This window comes from Ictalurus furcatus, unplaced genomic scaffold, assembly GCF_023375685.1.
Source record: "Ictalurus furcatus strain D&B unplaced genomic scaffold, Billie_1.0 scf3, whole genome shotgun sequence".
In the NCBI taxonomy this organism is placed as follows: Eukaryota; Metazoa; Chordata; class Actinopteri; order Siluriformes; family Ictaluridae; genus Ictalurus; species Ictalurus furcatus.
In genome coordinates this window covers 498,487-523,287 of record NW_026521052.1, presented here as the reverse complement: position 1 = coordinate 523,287, position 24,801 = coordinate 498,487, and the positions used below count along the sequence as shown (strand labels likewise).

At 40.5% G+C, this 24,801-nt stretch overlaps 1 long non-coding RNA gene across 1 annotated transcript; it reads left to right on the top strand.

Moving 5' to 3' along the window:
- Positions 1-11,441: 11,441 nt before the first annotated feature.
- Positions 11,442-17,114, top strand: LOC128604814 (uncharacterized). Its single transcript, XR_008385313.1, has 3 exons — positions 11,442-11,770; positions 12,889-12,985; positions 15,782-17,114. It is a non-coding gene; the product is annotated as an uncharacterized LOC128604814 (long non-coding RNA).
- Positions 17,115-24,801: the final 7,687 nt, after the last annotated feature.

Sequence of the window (24,801 nt, the reverse complement as noted above, 5' to 3'; positions counted from 1 at the left end):
TACAAGACTTACACCCTTATCCCGCTTCAACACGCCTCTTGCGTGACCCGACCTGGTGTTTATTGGGCCCAATTGCGTTCACTCTCTTGAACGTCTTAACACTGAGTTCTCCCTAGAACTTTTAAACACTTCTTAAACACTCTCGGCACAGTGTACAGTGTCAACCGCTTCACTCCGACTAAGACACGTCTGCCCGTACAGCAGTTTAGCAAGTTCACCGTATAACACTGTTAGAAATCCATACTCCTCAGTATTCAATCTGACTTCTTATTACACCTCGACACTGCAGGCTTGCAAACACCCTGCTTAAGACAAAACACACTACAATATACACATATATTCTGCACACAGTTTGAATTTGTGAGATCCAAAAAACCCTCTTTTCTCAATTTAGTTCATAATTTGAAGGAGATTTTGTGAGGGGAAAAAACACCGTCTCAGGCTGACCCGCAGGAAAACCACGCAAGTATTTATCCAAAAAAGCAGAAGACTGCTTATCTTTAAAATGAGTGGCCACGCTTGCACAGCTTCTCCAGGGTCAGCCTCGCCGGCTCGAGTCTCCCTCTAGGCTCCTAGAAAATCACGTCGGGTTCACCAATTATGTGAGTTTAGTAGATGTCAGAAAGTAAATAAACTTTATTGAAAATCAATAAAGTGTGAATAATATATAATAATAATAAAGTCTGCAGAGTGTCCGAATTATGCATACACAAACATGTCTTTATATACCTATCTCCACAGCATAGTCTCTGTAGGTGGGGTTTTGCTTTTCCTCGTTGAAAATAGACCAATCTTCTTTTGCCACAATTAAATATTCATGTCTATGCGTTATCTTAAATTTGTGGAACATGCACAGTTAGTTGTTTTTCTTGAAAAGGTTTCATGAGGACAAGGTTTCTTTTACAAAAAAGGTTTCACACAGGCTTGTGTGTCTTGACCTTGACTCCCTTCTTAGGCCTCAATGAGCATCTGTCTGTCTCTATCGGTTGTCCCCACTGATATCTACAGAGTGAACACAGAGTTCATTCAACACAAATCCACTCAGAATAGAACTTGATCAAACATTGTTCTATGGATTTAGATTATGCTTCTAACTGTTGATTATACATATAGATGATGTTTTTTTTTTAACCAATATTGATTATACGATTATGCTCAAGTAATTATTCTAAATGTTGGTTAAATATTGAATTCACTTCATTAATATATCCAAATATCAGTTACACATATTGTTTGCACTTCATAGATATTTTCCATACACTCAAGTGGCAGCTTTTTGTCTTGTGGTGTGAGGAACTTCAGCTAGACCCAGTGAAATGCGCAATAGCTACAGTCCTGGAGTTCTTACAATAACGTTTCTCAGCGGGGTGGGCTCCTTCTACAATCAGGGTTTATGTGGCCACCATTTTGGCCAGTCATGCCCCTGTTGATGGAGCCTCTGTGGGGCAACATCCTCTAACTTCGAGGTTCATGCGTTGGGTCAGGCGGCTGAGGCCGATCTGCAGGCCGCGTATACCTTTCTAGGACCTTTCTGTGGTCCTGGAAGGTCTGACAGGTGCCCCATTTGAGCTCTTAGAGCGGATCTGCTGTCTCAAGCCGGAGGGCTGATTTATCACCCTTGGCCAGAACTATGGAAACTGTGGGTCTGGCCCCTGAGGGGCCCCAGCTCATAGATTCTATTCTCACAACTGAGATTGTAGAGACCATGTTAAATGCTAGAGCACCATCCACAAGGAAATTGTATGCACTCAAGTGGCAGCTTTTTGTCTTGTAGGCTAGACCGATAAAAATGCTTTGTTTTGACAACAGAAACCCTTATAGAATTTGGTAAAGTTTTAATGGGAATTGCATTGGTTTTAATGGAATCTGTAATGGTCCCTTAGGACCTCTAATGGTAATTTGTTGCCGTTTATTGGTGGCATGTTATGTCTAGGGGGTACCATTAAGGACCAATAGAACACCTTTGAAATTTGGTAATGGTTTTTAAGGTTTGTAATGGTATTTGTAGTGGAATCCATTAGAATTTCTGTGATGGTTTTCAGTAGAGATGTGTCACTATTTCCGCTGATTAAAACACCTACAGCTGAGGAACTTCGGTGCTCGTCATTAGGCTAGACCAATAAAAATGCTTTGTTTTAACTAATATGGGAAGAGTAAAAAAAGAGGGCTATATGTGGGAAAAGAAATGACAAGTGAGGTTACACGGGTTAGTAGCTATCTAGCTAGTGGCTTCAAGCAGTCGTCTATTTGCATGTACAGCATGACAAATAATTAACTGCACTGGAAGCTTTCGTAAAAATTAAAAATAACACCCCAGACTGTGTACGGTACCATAACAAAGACCAACTGCATGTTGATACGTGAAATTCTGGAGGGACGTCGGATGGCGTGGCGCGGTGACGTAATGACGTGCCGTTAATCCATCTATGTTCTATAACATGTAAAACGGGTACATGAGAGGAGTATTCTAAAGCAACTCATGTAAACACCTTAATCACAATGTTATCTTATTCAGAATAAGGTCAATAATTAGATTACTGCTGTCCATGTAAACGTAGTGCATGTGTACTGAAGTGCTAACAGTGAAATCTGACTTCCAAAACCCCACTATGCAATGAGCCTTCATTAAAAGCACTCACAAAATAAAAACACTACTCACCATCTACATGTGAACTCCCATCCTCACAGAATGACTCGCAGATGTCCAAACCTCCATCTGAAAAACAAAAAGTGGCACCTTATCCACTGCAGTGTAAGAAAGACATACTGAAAACATGTGACTGTATCTGTAAGAAGGGCTACAATGATAACATGAGGTGATGATGCACTGATGTCATTATCTCAGTTGATTCAAGCCTCATACCACCAACGAGTAGCCCAACAAACCCAGCAATAAAATAATTAGGGAGTAACAAATATCAGCTGTTTTGGGGTTTGTGCATGTATAGAGTTAGCACGGGATTTATGTATAATAATGTGACATGTTGTAGTGGTGAGTTTATTTGAGCATCACATTCTCTTCTCTCCTCTCTTTTCCCCTCCAGGCTAAAGATGGTGGCTATGAGAGCGAAATTTTCCATCCCAATGCGGAACTGAATTTCCTGGAGATTCCCAACATCCATGTGATGCGGGAGTCTCTGCGCAAGCTAAAGGAGGTGGTCTACCCCACCATAGAAGAACTTCACTGGCACTCTGACATAGATACCTTGCACTGGCTGGAGTATATCAGGGTAAACATATACACACACATATTTATTTTTATATATATATATATATATATATATGTATATATATATATATATATATATATATATATATATATATATATATATATATATATATATATATATATACAAATACAAACCTCATAAGAAATTAGCCTTATAGAATCTGTTTTGCTTCTGTATGGGGTAATAAAGTGTAAAATACAGATCATTCACCATAATTTAATATAAAAATCAGTTACAAAACACATAAAAGTCACAACATCCACTCACCGTGCACTTAAATAGGAACACCTGCTCATTTATACAGTTATCAGCTAATCATGTGGCAGCAGCATAATGCATAAAATCATGCAAATACAGGTCAAGAGTATCAGTTAATGTTCACATCAAATATCAGAATGGGGAAGAAATGTGATCTCAGTGACTTTAACCATAGCATAGTTGTTGGAGCCAGATGGGCTGGTTCAAGTATTTCAGAAACTGCTGGGAATTTCACACAATAGTCTCTAGAATTTTACACAGAATGGTGTCAGAAAAAAACCCATAAAAACACTGAGTGAGGGACAGTTCTGTGGGTGGAAACATCTTGATAAGAGAGATCAGAGGAAAGTGACCAGATTGGTCAGAGCTGCCAGGAAGGATATACTGTAGTAACTCATATAATCACTCTTTATAACCGTGGTTAGCAGAAAAGCATCTCAGCATGCACAACACATCAAACCAAACCACAGAGATCACATTTCCCCCATTCTGATGTTTGATGTGAGCATTGTATGCATTGTGCTGCTGTCACATGATTGGCTGATTGGATAACTGCATAACTAATCATTGATATACTTATTACTCAGTAATTGTTTGAACAGGTATGCATGTAGAGAGCAGCAATGTCTAGCCTTATTTAAACAGCTCCTCTCCTAATCGAAGACATTTCACAAAACAGGAAACAGAAGAACATAAGAACACAGAGCATCTGTTTTGTTTTGTAGTTAGATATTATGCCCTGAACATACATTGTGAATAATTATTACATTTAATTGTTAAGTACTTATTTAATTCATTAATGTCTACATGTTGTTCTAGACAACTATTTGTGATACCTTGTTTGTGAACCCTTGTGTGTTGTGTTTTACTCGGTCAGTGAAGTGATGGTTGTTTGACCTGACTGTGTGTGTGTGTGTGTGTGTGTGTGTGTAGCTGTTATTAGCAGGTGCAGTGCGTATAGCAGTTAATGGTATAGCAGATAAGGTTGAATGTAGTAAGAGCTTGATGGTGGTGCGCTGCAGTGACGGCTGGGACGGTACGGCTCAGCTCACCTTTCTGGCCGTGCTGATGCTGGACTCGCACTACCGCACACTCAGGGTCTTCCAGGTACTGATCGAGAAGGAGTGGATCAGCTTCGGACACAAGCTGGCCTCGGTGCGTATGAGCAGTGAGGGCGTGGTTGTGTGTGGGCGTGTGAACGCATGTATATTTAACCCCATCTTTCTCTCTCTGTGTTTCTCAGCGTGTCTGCCTTGGAGATGAGAATCACGCCAACTCGGAACGATCCCCTCTCTTTGTGCAGTTCATCGACTGTGTGTGGCAGATGATGAGACAGGTCAGCTATTGATGCTTGACACCACAACACTGTTGAATTCTCCAATCTGATTGGTCAGAAGGCGTTGGCGACATTTCTGTAACAGCAAGATTCTGATTCCAGCTGCAAGGGAAATTACAGATTTATAGTGATGTGCTCGTTCTCGTTTCTATAGTAATAGCTCATTGACAGGGTCTAGTATGGTGTACGCAATACATAGTCTAAGCTTAATCGTAAACATATTATAAACATGTTACTTAAAGAAAAAAAACGTATGATCATTGTGATCTAGTTAAGATTTATAAGTTATCTATTTATGGAAGTTTTATGGAAGTTTTATGGAAGTAGTCTCCAGTGTCACGGCAGAGAGGACATTGCACTTTCCAGTTTCTCAGTAACATTGCAAGTCTTATTAATTTCAAGAGTTAGGGGGGGAAAAAAGAGAGATTTGTGAGGGAACTATTGCTTTATTTTAATGTTATAAAGTAAGATCACAATGAGAACTAACTCTTTTCCAGGACATTCCACAGGGCTCCAGATGGCGACTAAAATGGTCGCTATGCGAACAACTTTTTAATTTTGCGACCATGTTTTTTCTGCCAGTGGCCACCGTTACCCACAATCAAAATTAAAAAACGAATTAAATAGAAATGACCATACGTCTTGTTGTGTTAGGCTACTGAACTCACATCTCCTCTTGCGCATGCGTGTACCTGCCCTATCACCTGCACTCCTGTATGGTTTCCATAGATGAACAGAAACAGGTCTAACGTCACGTTTATTGGGTTAAAAAGTTGGAAGTGAACTTTATTAAAGGTGTTTAATTTAGTTTGATGTGGTTTAGTTCGTTGGAATTTGACTGTATCTGTTATATGTAGGCTAGCTAACTGCGTAGGTAACTAACGTTGGCCAGCTGAGAAGAAAAGTATCAGACTTTTTCCTCATTCCCTGCCTGTCCAAACCCTGCCTCCTCTACATCAGATGCCGACGATGTTGAGACCAACTCGACCAGTGAAAGTTCTCAAGTGACATTTGAGTCATCCCAGCCCGTTTCAATCGGTGTGCAATCTTTTATAGATGATGACAGCCAAGCGCAGCGAATTGAGTCTTCTTCTCCCGTCCCTGCGGCTCTCATCCCGACAAGACAGTTTAAATCAGCTTGGCTACAAGAGTTCGCCTGGTTACGTTATGACAAAGGGAAAATGTACTGCACCTTTTGTGCTAAAGCAGGACAAGATATCGCTGGTAAAACAGAGTTCATTACCAGTTCGAGTCATTTTAAAAAAGAAACTGTGAAGAAGCATGCTGACAGTAAAAAACATAAGAACGCCAGGGATTGTGTCATTGCTAGGTCTGCCCCTCGTGCCACCCCAATCGTGAAAGCAGTGCAACGTGCTAGTGATAAAGTCGCTGAAAAAGAGATGAGGGAATTGAAAATAAAATTCAATGCAGCCTACATGACTCTGAGCCTGAATAAGCAGGAATTGTACATAGTTGAATAAGAGTGAAAAAAAGAATCAAATGACTGGACATTTAAGTATTTACGGTAATATGATCCAATATGATATACTGAATATTGCACATATTGTGTATGGAAAGAATACATTGTGTAAACTATGGGAGGCAGAGTAAACAAAGGCAGACAGTACAGAGGGGAAAGAAAAGGCAGTGTGAGGTAGCCGTTTAACAATGATATCATCATATGTCATATGACAACACTCTATTTTGGCTCCTGAAAATTTGATTTGGCGCCAAAATATTTTGGGTTTAGGAGCCAATGGCTCCTAGATTATTTTTTTTGCCTGGAGCCCTGTTCCAAATTGTTGTATTGGCTATGCCCCATGTTTGTGCAATGGCTCAGACCGGTTTTTCCTCTTTTCTCAGCTTCAAAATGGCTTGCTTTTCTCCCATAGACAGCTCTCTGGTCTTCATGTCGGTTTATTCTTTTTAACAACAAATGTTGTCTCCACAGGTGAAACCCAGGGCTCAAACCAAGAGAAGACATTCAGAGCTATTCATTCTTTAGTCAATTTAACAAGGTACACCTGGGCAGCAAGAAAAACCCATCCGTCTCTCGTTCCAGTGTTTTTGAACAGTTAATGATTAGGGTGGCTTCAAAAAAAAGCTGCCATGTTTTAATCTGTTTAACACGTCTAGATGTAAATATGAGGAAACGAAAGCTGAAATTCTGATCTATCGTCTCATATTCGTCTTTTATCTCAAACCCAAATGTCTTCAGTATATAGCAAAAGCAATAGAATTGGCCTTGATGTTCCAATACTTTTGAAGAGGACTCTAATTGTAAGAAATAAATATAATTTCCGTACTGAACAAAAGACTGATTATCTGTTCAGGCGTTATTGTGCAGATCCACATTTAAGCATCTTACTATACACTGTTAAACCCAGTGTTTGTGTTCTTTTTTTCAGTTTCCTTCTGCTTCGGAGTTCAAAGAGCTTTTTCTCATCCCCATCCTGGATCGCCCCTACAGCTGCCTGTTTGGTACGTTCCTCTACAGCAGTGAGCAGGAGAGAATGGAAAAGGTATGGAAAAGGTGTGAAAAAGTGAAAAACTGAAATCTGACTGAAGCGAATGTAGTTCAGTTCAGTCTGAAGTTGTAGAGGAAACATTCGCACTCGGTAATTTAGTTTTGTAACGCCACACAGATCATACGGTCTGTTAGAAATTATATATCGGAGCTACAAACCCCACCCTGCTCCGCTGTACGAGGCGACTCAACACCGCCATCTTGTGTTTGTGTCTATGTGTTGCTGTGTTCATGAGGCAGTTTTGCTTAGTTTTTTCTTTAAGGTTTAACGTTCTATATTATTGTGAGTGTGTGTTTATGTATTTTAGTGTGAGCTGTAGTTTTGTTTTGTAATCTTATTTCTCAGGTGCAATTTTACGTGTTTTATTTCTTCCTCCCAGATTTCTGCACTGCAGTGTATTATTATAAACAGGGCTTCTCTGTGTAAGAGAACAGTTGTTTTGTGTTTTTAACAGCAAGTTATATCGCTTATTGTGAACCGTTATGTGTGCAGGAGGCGGTTCAGCTGGACGGAGAGATCCTGCATGCGCTGTTGAAGCGAGTGTGTCCTGTGGCGTATCGGCACCTGGACAAGCACAAGATCGAGCCGGTGCTCTACATGATGGAATGGTTCATGTGCGCCTTCTCCAGAACTCTGCCCTGGGCCTCAATCCTCCGAGTGTGGGACATGTTCCTGTGTGACGGTCAGACACAAACACACACTTTTTGCTGTAGGTTCTGGAGTTGCAGGTATCGGCACAGGACGTGGAACGTGAGCAACGCACGCAGCTGAAGCGCTGGAAGAAGAAGTGCGGCGAGCCCGGTCGCAAACTCCCTCAGAGAATGCACAGTGCTCGCGCCATCATGGCCACCGAGCCTCATACACACCAAGACCTCTGCCAGAAACCCACCGTTATGGTCCAGTACCCATCGATCCCTGAGGAAAAGTCCGAGCTGAACCTCAGGAAGAAGAGAGGGAGCCTGAAGAAAAACCAAGCCCTCATTCCTAACCCCTACACTCTACCTGGCGAGTCTAAACCTAGTCAGATATTGGACATACAGCTTCTGAACCAGGAAAATCTAAATCTTGTACTTCCAAATCCACCATCACATCCACCATGGCCCCCTACAATGCAGGAAAATCAGGTCAAAGAGACGAGCACTTCTACAGAGCGACTCGTGCATCGTCCTCGAACTCCTCCATCGATAAGAAACCGGCGGAATCTATCCCTCTGCAACATCTATCCCTCCTAACTGCTCCTGTACACGGATCACCTTCAGCGTGGCGTCCTCACCTGCTGAAATGTCCTCCTGTCCAATCCAGAGAACCTGACCATGATGAGCTCCCTAATAATACAGAAAACTCAGCCACCATTTTGGATCCATCTACAGACTCAAGCCCTCTGCTTACGCACAACGCACCTGCCACCCACGACTCGCCTGCTGCTCCCGAGTACAAAAACAACGCTCTGCACAACTCCAGACAGAGCATTAACAGCTCAGAGGACACGTACTTGTAACTCGCTCACTGTCGCTACCTGGTGGTTAGGAGGAACAGGAAGTGGAGAAATATTTACATTATTTTTACTTTTTATATTTAATTTTTTTATTATTTTTAGCTAATTTGAGTTAGAGCAGGGGTTTGGTTTTTGCATAACCCATGTTGGTTCTTAACCTGTGACAATTTACGCATTTAATCACTCTTAAACAAATGATTTGTCTTCAGATCAAATTTACACAATTCACCCCAGAGGCAGCCAAGATGTGTTTGGTTTCTGGTTTTTGTTTCTTTAGTTTTTCACTTGAAAGTCAGACACCAAACATGCCTTGACTGTAATGGGGGGGGGGGGGGTGTATGTTGCAAATTTGCAAAATTGTATTTCATTATTCCCTACAGGTCAATTAAGGGTCAGTGGAGAGTCAGAGAAAATCCCAGGAAAATACTGTATCCTCAGCTGCCATCTTAGTGTCACTGCGGTGCTGAGAATGCTCCACCACCCTAATGAACCCTAATGGTCTAATCAGTTTTCCTTCACATTAATGGATGGCGTAGAGAATGGCTAACGAATCGTACCTAGCATCAGACGAGTTACAGTCACTAGTGTACTTCAGTAACGTAGATTTACACTCTGACTCGCCTTATGGGACCAAACAAAATACATTACTGGAACTTTGACATGCGTGTCCATAAATCTGATGGGAAGTGGAGAGTCACGCTACTGTAGGACCAGCTCTTAACTCTCAAATCCAGAGCAGAATGTGAGGTTCTGAGGTTTTTACATCTGAGGCTGCTCATCTGAGGATCTACCTCTGAAAGCTCTGCATCTGTGGCTCTACCTCTGAGGTTCTATGTCCGAGTCTCTGCATCTGAGGCTGTATATCCGAAGCTGTACATCTGTGGCTGTACATCTGAGGATCTCCCTCTGAGGCTGTTTGTCTAGGACTGTACATCTGTGGCTCTGCGTCTGAGGATCTACGTGTGTGGCTGTGCACGTCTGAGGTGTGGGGGTGGTCCGTCTGAGGCTCTGAGTTCAAGGCTTTACATTTGAGGCCCTTCCTTTGAGTCTGCTGTCTGTGTTTCTGTTACTCTCTCATTTGGCTCATGTGAGGTCATTTTAACCATTTTATGTTTGTACATTAATGGGATTGGTTAGAACTGCACAGGGGGTGTGTGCGAATATTCAGTTTTCATATCGCTAATGTATATGGTACATTATATCGAACAGCGCAAAACTTTTAAAAATCTATTTAGTAGATTGACACGTGACATTGTGGACTTTTTCCTTAACTTTACATATGGGACAATTACTTAGAAGCTCAGCTTGAAAAACAAATTAAAAAATGCTGCCTAGGTAGTAGCGATTATAATAATATCTTCTCGTTATTTGAATGAATTTAGCCAGTTTTAAGTCGGTATGGTGTCGTTAGGGAGCAACTAAAACTAGGCACAACTGTGAATTTCATAATAAGTGATGTTTGTTTCATAATTTTGAGCCAGTCAGATCGTGGTTTTGTTTTTAAATTAATTGACTATACACTATGTTTTTATTTGAGCTATTTTATACCAGTGGATTTTTTTTACGTGTCTGGATTTTGTTTAATTTCATTTTGGAAGTGCCAAAAGTCTTAAATCAAAGTTTAATAATCAGATATGCAAACATGGCACTAATGCTAGACCAAGTATTTCTACATTCAGTTCATTCCAACTTATTTTTATTCCAAGTTAGGTAATAATTTTATCACACACACACACACACACGTGATATCTTTTTGCCGTAATCTTCCACCGCTGCTATGGAGACAGCCTCTTTCTGAACTGAAAGCAGGAGTATTGATGATTTTTAAAAGTTTTTATTGTGCGTGTTAAACAGTGTGATACGTTGAGGAATTGATTATTGGCACACGTCTACTGAATAGCAAGGATCGTTAAGTCTTTAACGTGTTATAGTTTACACCGGAGTAACTGCAAACAATCTGAGAAAGGGAGAAACCCGTGAGCTACTAGAGGGCACACTTTCCAAAAATGTACACACACTCCACAAAAACTCTGCAGTGCCTGAGGAGTGTTTACTCGCTCCAGTCTTCAGAAGGGAAACTACCTACAGATTCACTTTTGAAAGACTTTCACAGGCATCACAAACATTTGTTGTTTATATTACATTCGTATCAATTTGGCAGATTTTTTTTTTCTTAATCCGAAGCAACCACCACTTCTTTGTGTTTGTATTTCACAGATTTCCTTACCACATCTTACAAGAGCTGCACGACAATCACAACAATCCTATGCAATAGGCACAGCCTTTTCATTAACATAATCTCAATGAAATATCTACTGTCTGTATACTTTACACGCAAACAAAACAACTCAAGCTGAGAACTTTATTGCTGATTCACTTTATACCACACCGCCTTCGAATTCTCCAGAACATGCTCTAATACTTTATCGTTTCTATAGCAACAACCTACACAGGGAATTGTATGTTATTATATTGTATAAATGTAATTGTAGTCTATCATACTCTACCATGCTATTTATAATAACATACTTTTGTTTAATTATTAATCTTTTTTTAAAGATTTAATTAAAAGGGGTAAAAAAAAAAAGGTCATGTTACAGTGTCTTATGTTACAATCCTGGATCCTGATGCTGTTTGCGCATGCGTCTGTAAAATGTGAACGCATGCGCGGTACAGACCCAGTGGAATCGTCTGTCCACGATCACCTGCCCAATTTGCACTGCGCATGCGTGGTGAAAATTGGGGGGGGCACTTCCTCAATCATCATTGCAACACCTGATCCCTAGGTGGCGGTAATGTACAATTCGGCACAGAAGAAGAAGAGGAGCAGCTGGGTAGAAAAAAAAAGCAAGGAAGAAGAGTGTTAATGGTGTTTACTGCTCATCTGGAGAGTCACCGCCATCTTTCTGCAGGGGGTTAGAAGGTACTGCTCAATGGTTTTATTTATCTATTTGTTTGAACTTTACACTTTAATATCAGTTCAAATCTATGTGTATGTTTGGCTTTTCCTCTAAAAACGAGTGTTTGGAGAGTTAGCATTTCTCATTTCTGCTCTCCAAACAAAAAACATCCAAACGAAAAAAACGTTTATTATATTTAAATAATAATAATTATAAAAACAACATTTATTATATTTAAATCTGTAATTAGTAGTTATTTGTTTTAAAAGATAGATTATTTTCTGTGGGAGATTGTGTAAAATGTACATATAGAGCAGAAGGGCTTGCATGTGCCTTTACTAAATTCAATAACTTGACTTTTGATAGGTCACTTATGCACATATTTGCTCACTAAAATGGCGGGTGCTTGCGTCTTCTTGTTCAGCTTCTTCGTCTATAAGACAGTGTTGTACTTGAGCGCCATCAAGTGGTACTTTTATGTAACTTCACCGGCTCCGGCATGTGAACAAAAGCGCGAATCTCATTGGGCGGCCAGTTTTTGCTGCTTTTCCGCCACGTGTTTATGCCCGAGTGTGAAAACTCATTGACAGCGACAGGGGGCGTTAAACAGACCGTTTTGAACCGTCCCCGTGTGAACAGGGCTTTAGGTGTTCATTGTGTGCATTGTAGTGCGTTGTTCCTGTCGTGGAAATTAGACAACACTCACAGACTCGTCCTCTGAAGGTAAAAAGGTTTATTACAGAAAGATGGTTAATACAGGATAGAATAAAGCAGGACAGAATAATGAGAGCGCTCTGAAGTCCTTGTACTAAACCACTACTATATATATGAAACGCAGAGCATGACATCATTCTGTGTACCGATAAGAAGCAGTTTGAGGCAGTTCAAACAGGCTTTGTTTTAGGATCTTAGATGATGTTTAGACGAACCTTGAACAGAAGAACGTTTCTGTCTCTGTAAGCAGATAAACATTCTGATCTCAGTGACATCACATGGCCTTCTGAGTCGTTATCCTCACATGAGAATGAAACAGAACAAGAACAAAACTATTTCAAAGTAAAAATGAGTAATTTCCCTCACAGTGTAATGAAGAGAATCTGCTGTTTGTTAATAACTGGAATCTGTTCTGGGAGCGTCCTAGGTTGTTTCGTCCTGATGGCCTGCACCCCAGCAGCCTCGGAGCGGAACTGCTGTCTGACAACATCTCCAAGACGCTACACACCAAGTGACTGTCTACCGTAAGCACATCTTCTACAATAACAACGTTCATCATAAGCAATGTTCAATTAATAGTCCAACACCTGTAGTACATACTATAGAGACGGTGTCTGTTCCCCGAGCTATACAAATACATACACAATTTCAGAATGTTTGTTTTAGTAACCTAATTAACCTAAAATTAGATCATACTGAATGCACATCCAGCACCTTTAATCTGAAGCTAGGACTATTAAACATTAGATCTCTTGCGTCTAAGGCTCTTAATGTTAACGACATCATTACTGATCAGGAATGTAATTTAATGTGTTTAACGGAAACTTGGATTAAACCAAACGAGTACATAGCATTAAATGAAGCCAGTCCTCCTGGATACAGTTATGTACATCAGCCTCATTCAACTGGTAGAGGAGGAGGTGTTGGTCTCATCCATAGTCAAAATCTAGGCGTCACACCAAAACCTAGTCATAAATTTAATTCTTTTGAAATTCTTTATACCAGTATAACTTATGTAGCCACAAAAAATAAGTCAATTCCTCTAATTATTATTTACAGGCCCCCAGGGCCATATACTGAATTTCTTAGTGAATTTGCAGACTTTATCTCAAACCTGGTTGTGTCTGTAGATAAAGCATTAATCGTCGGTGATTTTAATATTCATTTTGATAACCCAGAAGACCCTCTGAGAACAGCGGCTGTGTCCATCTTAGATTCAGTAGAGGTCAATCATAACGTAATCGGGCCTACTCATAATGGTGGCCACACTCTTGACCTCATACGTACGGATTAAATATAGAAAATATTGTAACACTTCCACAGTCTGAAGTTGTCCAATCATTATCTCGTTCATGATACATATGGATCATATTTCCACCTCGCCACCGCACGAAATGTACTTTCACATCAGCTACTGCACCGAGCTTCATCAATAACCTCGCACAGACATCAGTTAGATTTGGATCACCATCTGATCCAACAGAACTCAATCAGGCGACCGAATCAATGCTCCGCTACACGCTAGATCAGAGGTGCCCAAACTAGGGCCTGCGGGCCAAACTTGGCCCTTCACAGGAAAAAGTTTAACACCTCCGCGCTAGATAGATTAGAAAATGTTGTTGGCATTAAGGGAACGGTCTTCTCCTGGCTCAGGTCTTATCAGACCGATCGTTATCAGTGTTGGAGAAGATTTTTGATAGAAATAAAACACAAGGGCAATAAAATATGGAGAATGAGAATTTATTGAGAATAAGGGAAAGAACAGAGTCACGCTCTCTTCCTTATAGACAATGTCTCTTAAAAGTTAACTACAGCAAGGCGTAGGGCCTGACCAAAAAGAGGAAGTGCAGCACACAGCACACACACCCAAGAGCATGAACTCACTCACACACACACCCAGAGTAATCAGAATAACAACGTAATGGCTAATGATTATTTTACTAAATCATACAATACATATGCTAATAACAATGCAGAAAAAGCACACAGGTGATAAATGTCCTCACTCAAATACATTTATAATCTGAGTAATAACCACGAAGTATAAAGAACTGCAATGGGTATTAACTGCATTACCTTGAACAAACATCTTCAAATACCACACAATTCTTAGTATAATGTGTTGCAAATAGAGCTGCAACAACTAATCCATAATAGTTGATGATAATCGATAATGAAAATCGTTGACTGAGCAACCCTCCTCCCGGAACAGTCATCGACGCCGAAGTCACGTGACCCGAGTGGTGTGTTCAGGCATAGTTCATCCATCTTTTTCTCTTTCTCTGGTAGTCTTTCTGATCACAGCTTCAGGTTGCGTTCGGTGTGTTTTAAACGCTGACGGCTTGATTTGTCAGGTACGACTTCATCGTGAGTCAAAGTGCGCTTCAGCAGCGTGGCCCCCACTCACTACACACACACACCTGTGTTCATACAAGCCCGCTTTCTACACAACCCCGGATCATGCTGATTGATGATGTAAGGATTGAGGATGTGGTCATTTTCTTTAATCGCACTTCTGTCATTAGAGAATCCGCATTGTGTGATCAAAAAACGGAGAATGCGTGTTAATTTGTTAACCATTAAAACCAGTACCATTACTGGTTCTTAATGGTATCCACTAAACATAACATGCCACCAAAGCAACAAATTACCAGTAGACCTACAGGGACATTACAGATTCTATGAGGGTTTCTGTTGTGATTGATTTTGTTCAGCAGGGAAATTATAATTTCCATTTTGGGAATAAATCAGAACAAAGTGTAACCAAATAATGAGCTAGTAAAATTATTTATATGTAATTTGCATTCAGTCTCAATCTGGCAACAATGAGAAGCTGTGTTTTTCTTTGTCTATTATACTTTTTTTTCCCTTTTTTTTTTATAAAGTGTACAATATCTGGAGGAAAATACTAAAATAGTTTTATTCGATTTAAATGTATTAATTATTGACATTATTGCCTACTAGATTTCCTTTTTTATTTTAGTAATAAATATATAAATATATTTTAGTAATAAATCATAGCAAACTGTGACCAAATTCATAATGAACTAATTATGCACAGAAGAAAAAAAAATGTTTCAAATTGCACTCGGTTGTTCAATCTGGCAACAATGAGAAGCTTTTATTTATATTTACATAAACTTCTGGGGGGAAATACTAGAAAATAATTGTATTAGATTTAAATTGGTTAATTATTAATTGCATTGTGGATTCCTTTTTTTGCGCCTTTAACCAACAGTTGAATAATTTAATAATAATAAAAGTGCAACAGATCTGAAATGAATATAAAATATTATTTATTTGTTTACTTGTTTGTTCAGTCAATGGTGCAACAAGGTATCTGGACTAGATGACCTATCTGGCCTTTGATTAGGCCTACTGCATCTTCTGATGGAGATGTAAAACGAAGTGCATGAGTTTAAAAGACCCGTGTGTTCCTGTAGTTGTTGGCAGCTCAGCGGGCGAGACGTGCGGCTCTGATCGCTTGGATCAATAGTCTAAGGCTGGAAATTCAGTGCATAGGGTAAGTCAACACCTGTTTATCAGTGTTTATTTATAGTCACAGCGTTTAACTCACGCTTCACGTGCAGCCGAGAAGAAGGACAGGGTGAAGGAAATGCGCCATACCGTGACATAGGGCACGGCCAACAGGCTGCAGCTCCAGACCCGGCGGTAAGGATGCACAATCCATCTAATTAAAACTTGTCTATTTTTTTTAAACTACGTTCAACCACTCTGCTAACGATTCATCAGTGACTCGATCACTTGAGTTTTATTTTACTGTGTTTATATTGTTTGGGGAGAGTGTGTGTTCAGTCCATGGATAACGGTTTAGATGTACAACGAAGTGCGTGAGTTTAAAAGACCTGTGTTCCTGTAGGTGTTGAGAGCTCAGTGGAGGATACGTTTGGCTCGGATCAGGAGGATCCTTAGGCTCTTGCCGGAGTTTCTGCGCATGTGGTAAGTGCAGGAGTCAACACCTGTTTCAGTGTTTATTTACAGTCACAGCGTTTAACCTCACGCTTCCTACCTCGCCAGGCAGATCATGTCCGAGGTCAAGGCACTCAGATCACAGATGCGTTAAAGTAACGTCTGAACTTATTCACTCTTATTCTCTGTCTCTCTCTCTCTCTATACATTCATTATGAACCGGTTTCACTGACTGCGTTTAACGTGCAGACTGGCTGTGTCCTTGCAGCGTGTGATTTTTTAATTTTTTTATTTTTTTATTTCGTCTGTGTGTTTTCTTAAGGAGGTGGAAGATTGAGGAGCCGATTTTTGTTTTTTTGTTTTTTTTTGTTAAATAAAAGGTTTCTTTAAACAATGAACACCTGCCTGACTGTATGAGTTATTTACATGAACCAGCTGCAGGAACGTCTTGCTATTAGGGATGTGAAAGTGATATCTTTTTGTACAGAGCGTAATGGAACTGAGGCATCAGGAATCCCAAATATAGTAATGAATGGGCAAGGTTTTAAATCTACTCTGAGAATAGTGGACATGACAGTAAAGAAACCAGTCCAAAAACCATGGAGATCAGGGCAGAAGAAAAACATATGGCCAAGATGACAGGGAGAGCCATGGCATTTATCACACTTGTCCTCTACTTCTGGATATATTACAGAAAGTCTCGACTTAGACAAATGGATTCTGTGTAAAACTTTGAACTGGATGAGTCCAAGACGAGCACAAGAAGTGGTAGACTGTATCCTCCCTATAGCACGTTCCCAACACTCCTCACTTATCTGTACTCCTAACTCCATTTCCCACGCATTCTTAATTTTGGTACTCGCCTCACTACCTAACGCCAGAATAAAATCATAAATCTTAGATATCATTCCTCTCTGATGTGGATTGAACCCACTCAACCCTATCAAATGCTTTTTCAGCATCTAAAGAAATCACAATCTCAGCCGAATGCTTTGAATAATTTAAAGAGCGTACGGGTATTGAAAAACAACTAATGTCCCTTTTATAAAACCATTTTGCTCTTCAGATATAAGGGATAACGTTCTCTAAACGAGATGCCATTACTTTTACCAACACCTTTACATCTGCATTAAGCAGAGACAGCGGCCTATAAGAACCACAGGAGGACGGATCCTTACCCTCCTTTAGAAGCAGAGCTATAGTGGCTTGTGTCAGAGTTGGAGGCAAAGACCCACATTCCAAAGATTCGTTGAACACAGATAAAAGCAATGGAGCTAATTTTCCAATAGATGCTTTAAACGATTCAATTGGAACCCGTCCGGGCCAGGAACTTTGTTACACTGCATAGTTTTAACTGAATTTCAAATTTCTTCAAGAGAGAGTGGGGAGTCCAGTTGCATGGCAGTATTCGAATCAATAACAGGGTTACAAAGGTCTTGAAGAAATGCATTCACTTTAGTATCGTCTGCAGGAAATTCAGATTTATAAGGTGAAGAGTAAAACCATTTAAAAGTAGCATTAATTTCCATGGGCTCTGTAGTGACAATATTATAAGTGTGCACGTGCTAATCTTAAACAAACCTGTGCGCCTGCTGCTTTAAACCGGTATTTCCTGTCGTGTGTTCGCATTAAAGTCCTGCTGAAGGTGTTAAATATGTCACAGAGCCACACTCACAAGCATCATAAACCGGTTTAATAAAAATTAACAATCAGAATTCAGAACGTTTTAAATCTACACCAGCCTTTTGTAAATGTATAGAAAGTTTATTGAAAGGAAATTCTCTTATCATGTACCCTCTTATATTATGAATTGCTATCAAATACCTATGATGAATGTATTCATTTAATTACCTCTTTGAATAAGCTGATCAACTGCTATCCGTGATTATAGCTATATCCTTGAATTACACGTATTTTCGTGTCAACATGACACAGGACTTATATTATGACTATGTACCGTGTGTTTTGTTTAAGTCTGTCTAACACCTGGACCAGTAGAAACCGTCCACGCACTGCTTCTTATCAATGTGTATAAATACTCTTGTTTTGAATGAAATAAACGGGAAGTCTCTGTGAACAGTCATGTGTCAATGTGTGTGTTCATTCGGACTCTCCAGGTCTGAACTCTGCGGTAAACCACACTTTCTAGCTCATAGCAGCAAAGAACTAAAAGTTAATAGAATTAAGTGATTATAGAATAGGCTGATAGGCTGGCGGAGATCTGGAAGACATTATATCTATCTATTTGGGGATTCCTGTGAACATGGAAATCCAACATATATAATCCATATATGTAAAATATTGAAATAAATAAAAAGCAGTGCTCGTGTTAATACAGGAGGTGACATTTTGTAGGAAAACGCAGAGTGAGAAGAGTGGGCGCGTCGTTGTGAACGCACCTTGGGGACGTGCACTGTAGGGATGACAAAAGGCCAAAAACGCTTTAATAACAAGTTTGAGACGGAACACCAAAGATGGCAATTAAAGGATAGACATCCAATTTGATTTTAAGAACATCGGACATAGTTACGAAGAAGGAGTTCCAAAAGTTCTGCAGTTTGGGACAGAGTGCAAACATATGACTCAGGTTACAGGGTGAAAGTTTACATTTTTCACACATTTCAGGAACATTGGGATATATTATAGACCAGGGGTGCCCAAGATGTCGATCGCGATCGACCGGTCGATCGCAAAGGAAGTGCGAGTAGGTCGCCATTAAAAAAAGAAAAAAAAGATGTTAGTTGACGTACAGGGCAGCCAGTCTGAGATCTCGTCTTTTCTCTCACCACGCGTGTGCGATCAAGCGCGCCAGTGCTAAAGGCTAGCGAGCGAAATCGTGGGGAGAGGACATTTTTCAGTCTTTTAAAGACTTCATTGACAAAACCCAGCTCCCAGTGTGCAAATTGATATCAGTCAATGGTTGAGCAGCGCAAATGGATTCATTGCCAAGTGCAGGGAAGACTATGCTTTCCCTGACTTCCTTAACTACCACTGCATAATACACCAACAAGCCTTATGCGCAAGAATGCTAAACATGAAAGAGATCATGGATGTGGCAACAAAGATCGCCTGTTCTATACGTGCTAGATCACTTCAAAGACAGCTGTTCCGTGCGCATCTGGAGAAGGCACACTGCAACCAATCAGCTCCTGCTACACACTGATGTGAGATGGCTTAGTATATATAATCACACACACATACACTATAATCGCATACACACTCGCTATAATCACATACACACTATACATTTACATTTATTCACTTAGCAGACGCTTTTATCCAAAGCGACTTACAAATGAGAAAGATACAAGCAAAGCGATATCAAGCAGAGAACAATACAAGAAGTGCTACCATACAAGATCTATTAATTGAATTCCAGAAGAAGCAAAGTGCAGAGTAGAGGTGTAAGTGCATTTTTTTTTTTTTTTTATTATGAGTTTGTTAGGTGTTCATTGAAGAGGTGGGTCTTTAGTTGTTTTTTGAAGATGGTGAGAGATTCTGCGGTCCGGATTGATATTGGAAGTGCATTCCACCACTGAGGAACAGTTAGTGTGAAGGTTTTGGAAAGGGACCTTGCGCCACGCTGAGTTGGAACTGCTAAACGTCGGTCGCTAATCGATCGCAGATTGCGAGAGGGAACGTAGGCCTTCAGGAGAGAGTTGAGGTAGGAGGGTGCTGTTCCTGACAAGGTCTTGTAGGTGAGCATCAAGGCCTTGAACTTGATGCAGGCAGCTACAGGAAGCCAGTGCAGGGAGATGAAGAGGGGTGTGACATGGGTTCTCTTGGACTGGTTGAAGACGAGGCGTGCTGCAGCATTCTGAATCATCTCAAGGGGTTTGATGGAGCTGGCTGGGAGGCCTGAAAGCAGTGAGTTGCAGTAGTCCAGTTTAGAGATAACAAGAGCCTGGACTAGAATCTGTGTAGCCTGTTTGGTGATGTAGGGTCGGATTTTCTTGATGTTGTAAAGGATGAACCTACAGGACCTTACAGTTGCTGAGATATGGTCTGCAAAGGTCAAGCCATTATCAAGAATCACCCCAAGGTTCCTGGCCGTCCTGGTTGGCATGAGTGTGAGTGAGCCGAGCTGTACAGCTGTACTATAATCACGCACACATACACACTCGCTATAATCACACATAGAAACTCACTATAATCACACACACGCACTATAATCACACATACACACTATAATCACACTCACTATAATCACACATACATACACACTCGCTATAATCACACACACTCGCTATAATCACACATACCGGCTATAATCACACACACTCGCTATAATCACACACACACTATAATCACACACACCCTCGCTATAATCACACACACACGCACTATAATCACACATACACACTAAACACACTCACTATAATCACACACATATACACACTATAATCACTACAATCACACACACTCACTATAATCACACACACACATACACACTCGCTATAATCACACACACACACTATAATCACACACACATACACACTCACTATAATCTCACACACACACTATAATCACACATACATACACACTCGCTATAATCACACACATAGACACTCACTATAATCACACACACTCGCTATAATCACACACACACTCGCTATAATCACACGTACCGGCTATAATCACACACACTCACTATAATCACACACACCCTCGCTATAATCACACACACTATAATCACACACATGCACACTCGCTATAATCACACACACTCACTATAATCATACACACACGCACTATAATCACACAAACACTAATCACACGCACTATAATCACACACATACACACTCACTATAATCACACACACATACACACTCACTATAATCACACACACACACTCACTATAATCACACACTCGCTATAATCACACACACATACACACTCACTATAATCACACACACACGCACTATAATCACACATACACACTATAATCACACTCACTATAATCACACACACATACACACTATAATCACACACACTCACTATAATCACACACACATACACTCACTATAATCTCACACACACACACTAATCACACACACACGCACTATAATCACACATACACACTATAATCACACTCACTATAATCACACACACATACACACTATAATCACACACACTCACTATAATCACACACACATACACTCACTATAATCTCACACACACACACTAATCACACACACACGCACTATAATCACACATACACACTATAATCACACTCACTATAATCACACACACATACACACTATAATCACACACACTCACTATAATCACACACACATACACTCACTATAATCTCACACACACACTATAATCACACACACATACACACTCGCTATAATCACACACATACGCACTCACTATAATCTCACACACACACACTAATCACACACACATACTCGCTATTATCACACACACACACACTATAATCACACACACATACTCACTATAATCACACGCACTATAATCACACATACACACTATAATCACACACACATACACATACACACTCACTATAATCACACATACACCCACTATAATCACACACACTCACTATAATCACACACACTAATCACACACACATACACACTCACTATAATCGCACATACACACTTTAATCAAACACACACACTCACTATAATCACACACACGCACTATAATCACACATACACATACACACTCACTATAATCTCACACACATACACACTCACTATAATCTCACACACACACACACACACTATAACCACACACACTCGCTATAATCACACACACATACACACTTGCTATAATCACACACACCCACTATAATCACACACACATACACACTCACTATAATCACACACAGTCACTATAATCACACATTTGAGAGCAGGACACGTAGGGCACCAATACGTTTGAGAGCCGGACGCTAAGGGCGCCAATACTTTTGAGAGCCAGACGCTAAGGGCACCAATACTTTTGAGAACAGGACGCTAACGGTGCCAATACCTTTGAGTGCCGGCCGCGTAGGGTGCCAATACTTTTGAGTGCCGGAGGAGTAGGGCGGCAATACTTTCGAGAGCCGGACCCGTAGGGCGCCAATACTATCAAGTGCCAGACACGTAGGGCACCAATACGTCTGAGAGCTGGACTCTAAGGGCGCCAATACTTTTGAGTGCCGGATGCGTTAGGGCGCCAATACTTTTGAGAGCCGGCCGCGTAGTGGGCCAATACTTTTGAGAGCCGGACGTGTCGGGCACCAGAACTGATGGAGCCGGCAGTGTAGTGCAGCTATACTTTTTAGAGTCATCTGTGTAGGGCGAAAATACTTTTGAGAGCCTTCCAGATAGGGCGCCAATACTTCTGAGAGCCGGACAGATCGGGCACCAATACTTTTTAGAGCCGGACTTGTACGGAGGCAATTCTTTTAGAGCTTGCCGGGTAGGGCGCCAATTCTTTTGCAACTCAATGCAAGTCTATGGGAAATTTTCCGAATTTGAGCCTCCGTACCGGGAATGCCGACATTCCGATCGCTTTTGTAATACATAGCACACCTCACCTCAACTGTCGATCTCCGACAAACGGTGCGGGACTAGTTACACGCCGAAAAATAATGGAAGAAGAAGAATAATTATAATAATTATGATTATAATAAGTATGCGGAATAACAATAGTAGTGCTTTTGTCACTAAATTGCTAAAATCACTAAAATGCTAAAGTCACTAAAATGTCACTAAATTGCGAAGCTTTTGAATTTTCACTGCTCGGTGTGGGCTTGGCCATCCCACAAATTTCGATGTTTCATCAGGAAAAGGAAGTTGTGTTAACTCATACATAGAATGTCCAATTTGTTCCAAACGAGAACCGATACTTCCGTACCAGGTTGGTACCAACATTCTTAAAACGTGACGGTATTAGTTTTTCTGCACTAGCGTTGGAACAGAGTTTAATGGAGGTACTGAGCTTGCAATTCTTCTGGACCTGATGGGGCAACAAATACGCGCAAATGTTTTAGTCAGTCCACAAGTGTTGAAGAAGAAGAACAACGCCTACAAGTACACAGGAAAAACTACAGAAGATTAGCTTAGCTTAACAAGTTTAGCTCCGCCCCGACTCGTTGAGAGGTAAAGAGAGGAAAGCTTGTTGAGAGGAAAGCTAGTATCGGAAAGCTATGCCTCGCCATTCAGCCCGTGTCCTGTCAGCTAACGTCACTAATAATTATTCAAATGTTAATGCTAATAAATCTTTTTGGCCTGCCACAACATCGGTGAATTTAAACTAATGCTTGCATTCAGAGTATAAGCAGTGTGTGTGTGTGTGTGTGTGTGTGTGTGTGTGCGCATTTAGGAGTGCACCTCCACTCATTTTCAGACAGTGTTTGATAATTAAAATACCCCCCCCCCCTCTCTCTCTCTCTCTCTCTCTCACTCTCTCACACACACACACACACACTCTCTCTCTCTCTCTCTCTCTCTCTCTCTGCCAGAGGAGGATGTACTTTTGGTGTACTTTTGTACTTCATGTACTTTTGGTGGTATCGGTACCGACTACTAGATTTTTGGTATTGTGACATCCCTACTGGTAACATGAACTGTCATAATTTACACTAACTCAAACATACAGTGTTAATCTGCACCAAATGTCACATGTTTTGTACAAAACTTGGCCTGGGCTATAAACATGCCAATATTCAGTTATAGTCATAGAGCCACCTGCTGCCAACAGGAAATTATACATCGGACATCGTGACACACTCCTTACAACATATAAATGCAAAAAAGTGCTAAAAACTGGAACTGAGTGCCCCTGGCAGAGCAGCCAGAACGTGCATCCGGGTGCGAGGGCCCTTTCATCGCTGCTTGCAGCTTTAATTATTATTATTATTATTATTATTATTATTATTATTATTATTATCTCCCTAAAGTGACCAATAACAAGATCTGAATGGTAAGTTTTTAAATTTGGCACATTGATACTACAGGCCACAGGTAACTGGCCCACATGAGCCCATAGGTGGCGCTACAGGCCACGCCCAAACTTACATGATTTTCATTCTGCCCCATAAGTCCAAATTGTCTGAAAATTTGTATACATGCTTTATTTCCCATCAGGAACAAAAATTCATTGGGACCCATAAAGTCCACCATGATAGATTTTCCTGTACACTTTGTCCAAAACTACAAAAATCTTCTCCTTATGAACTGTAGGTCCGATTGATTTGAACTGGTGTACTTGTGTGGGATACTTGTCTTTCTATAGGGTGATAAGCAATAAGGAATCAAATAAAAATTTGCCAAACTATTTTCATGTTGGTGAATTGACGTCTGCACATATCGTGTCCATAAATCAATGGAACATTAACCTTTTGTACTTGATCTGTGGCACACACAAAGAGGGCACTACAGTATCTTTGGTA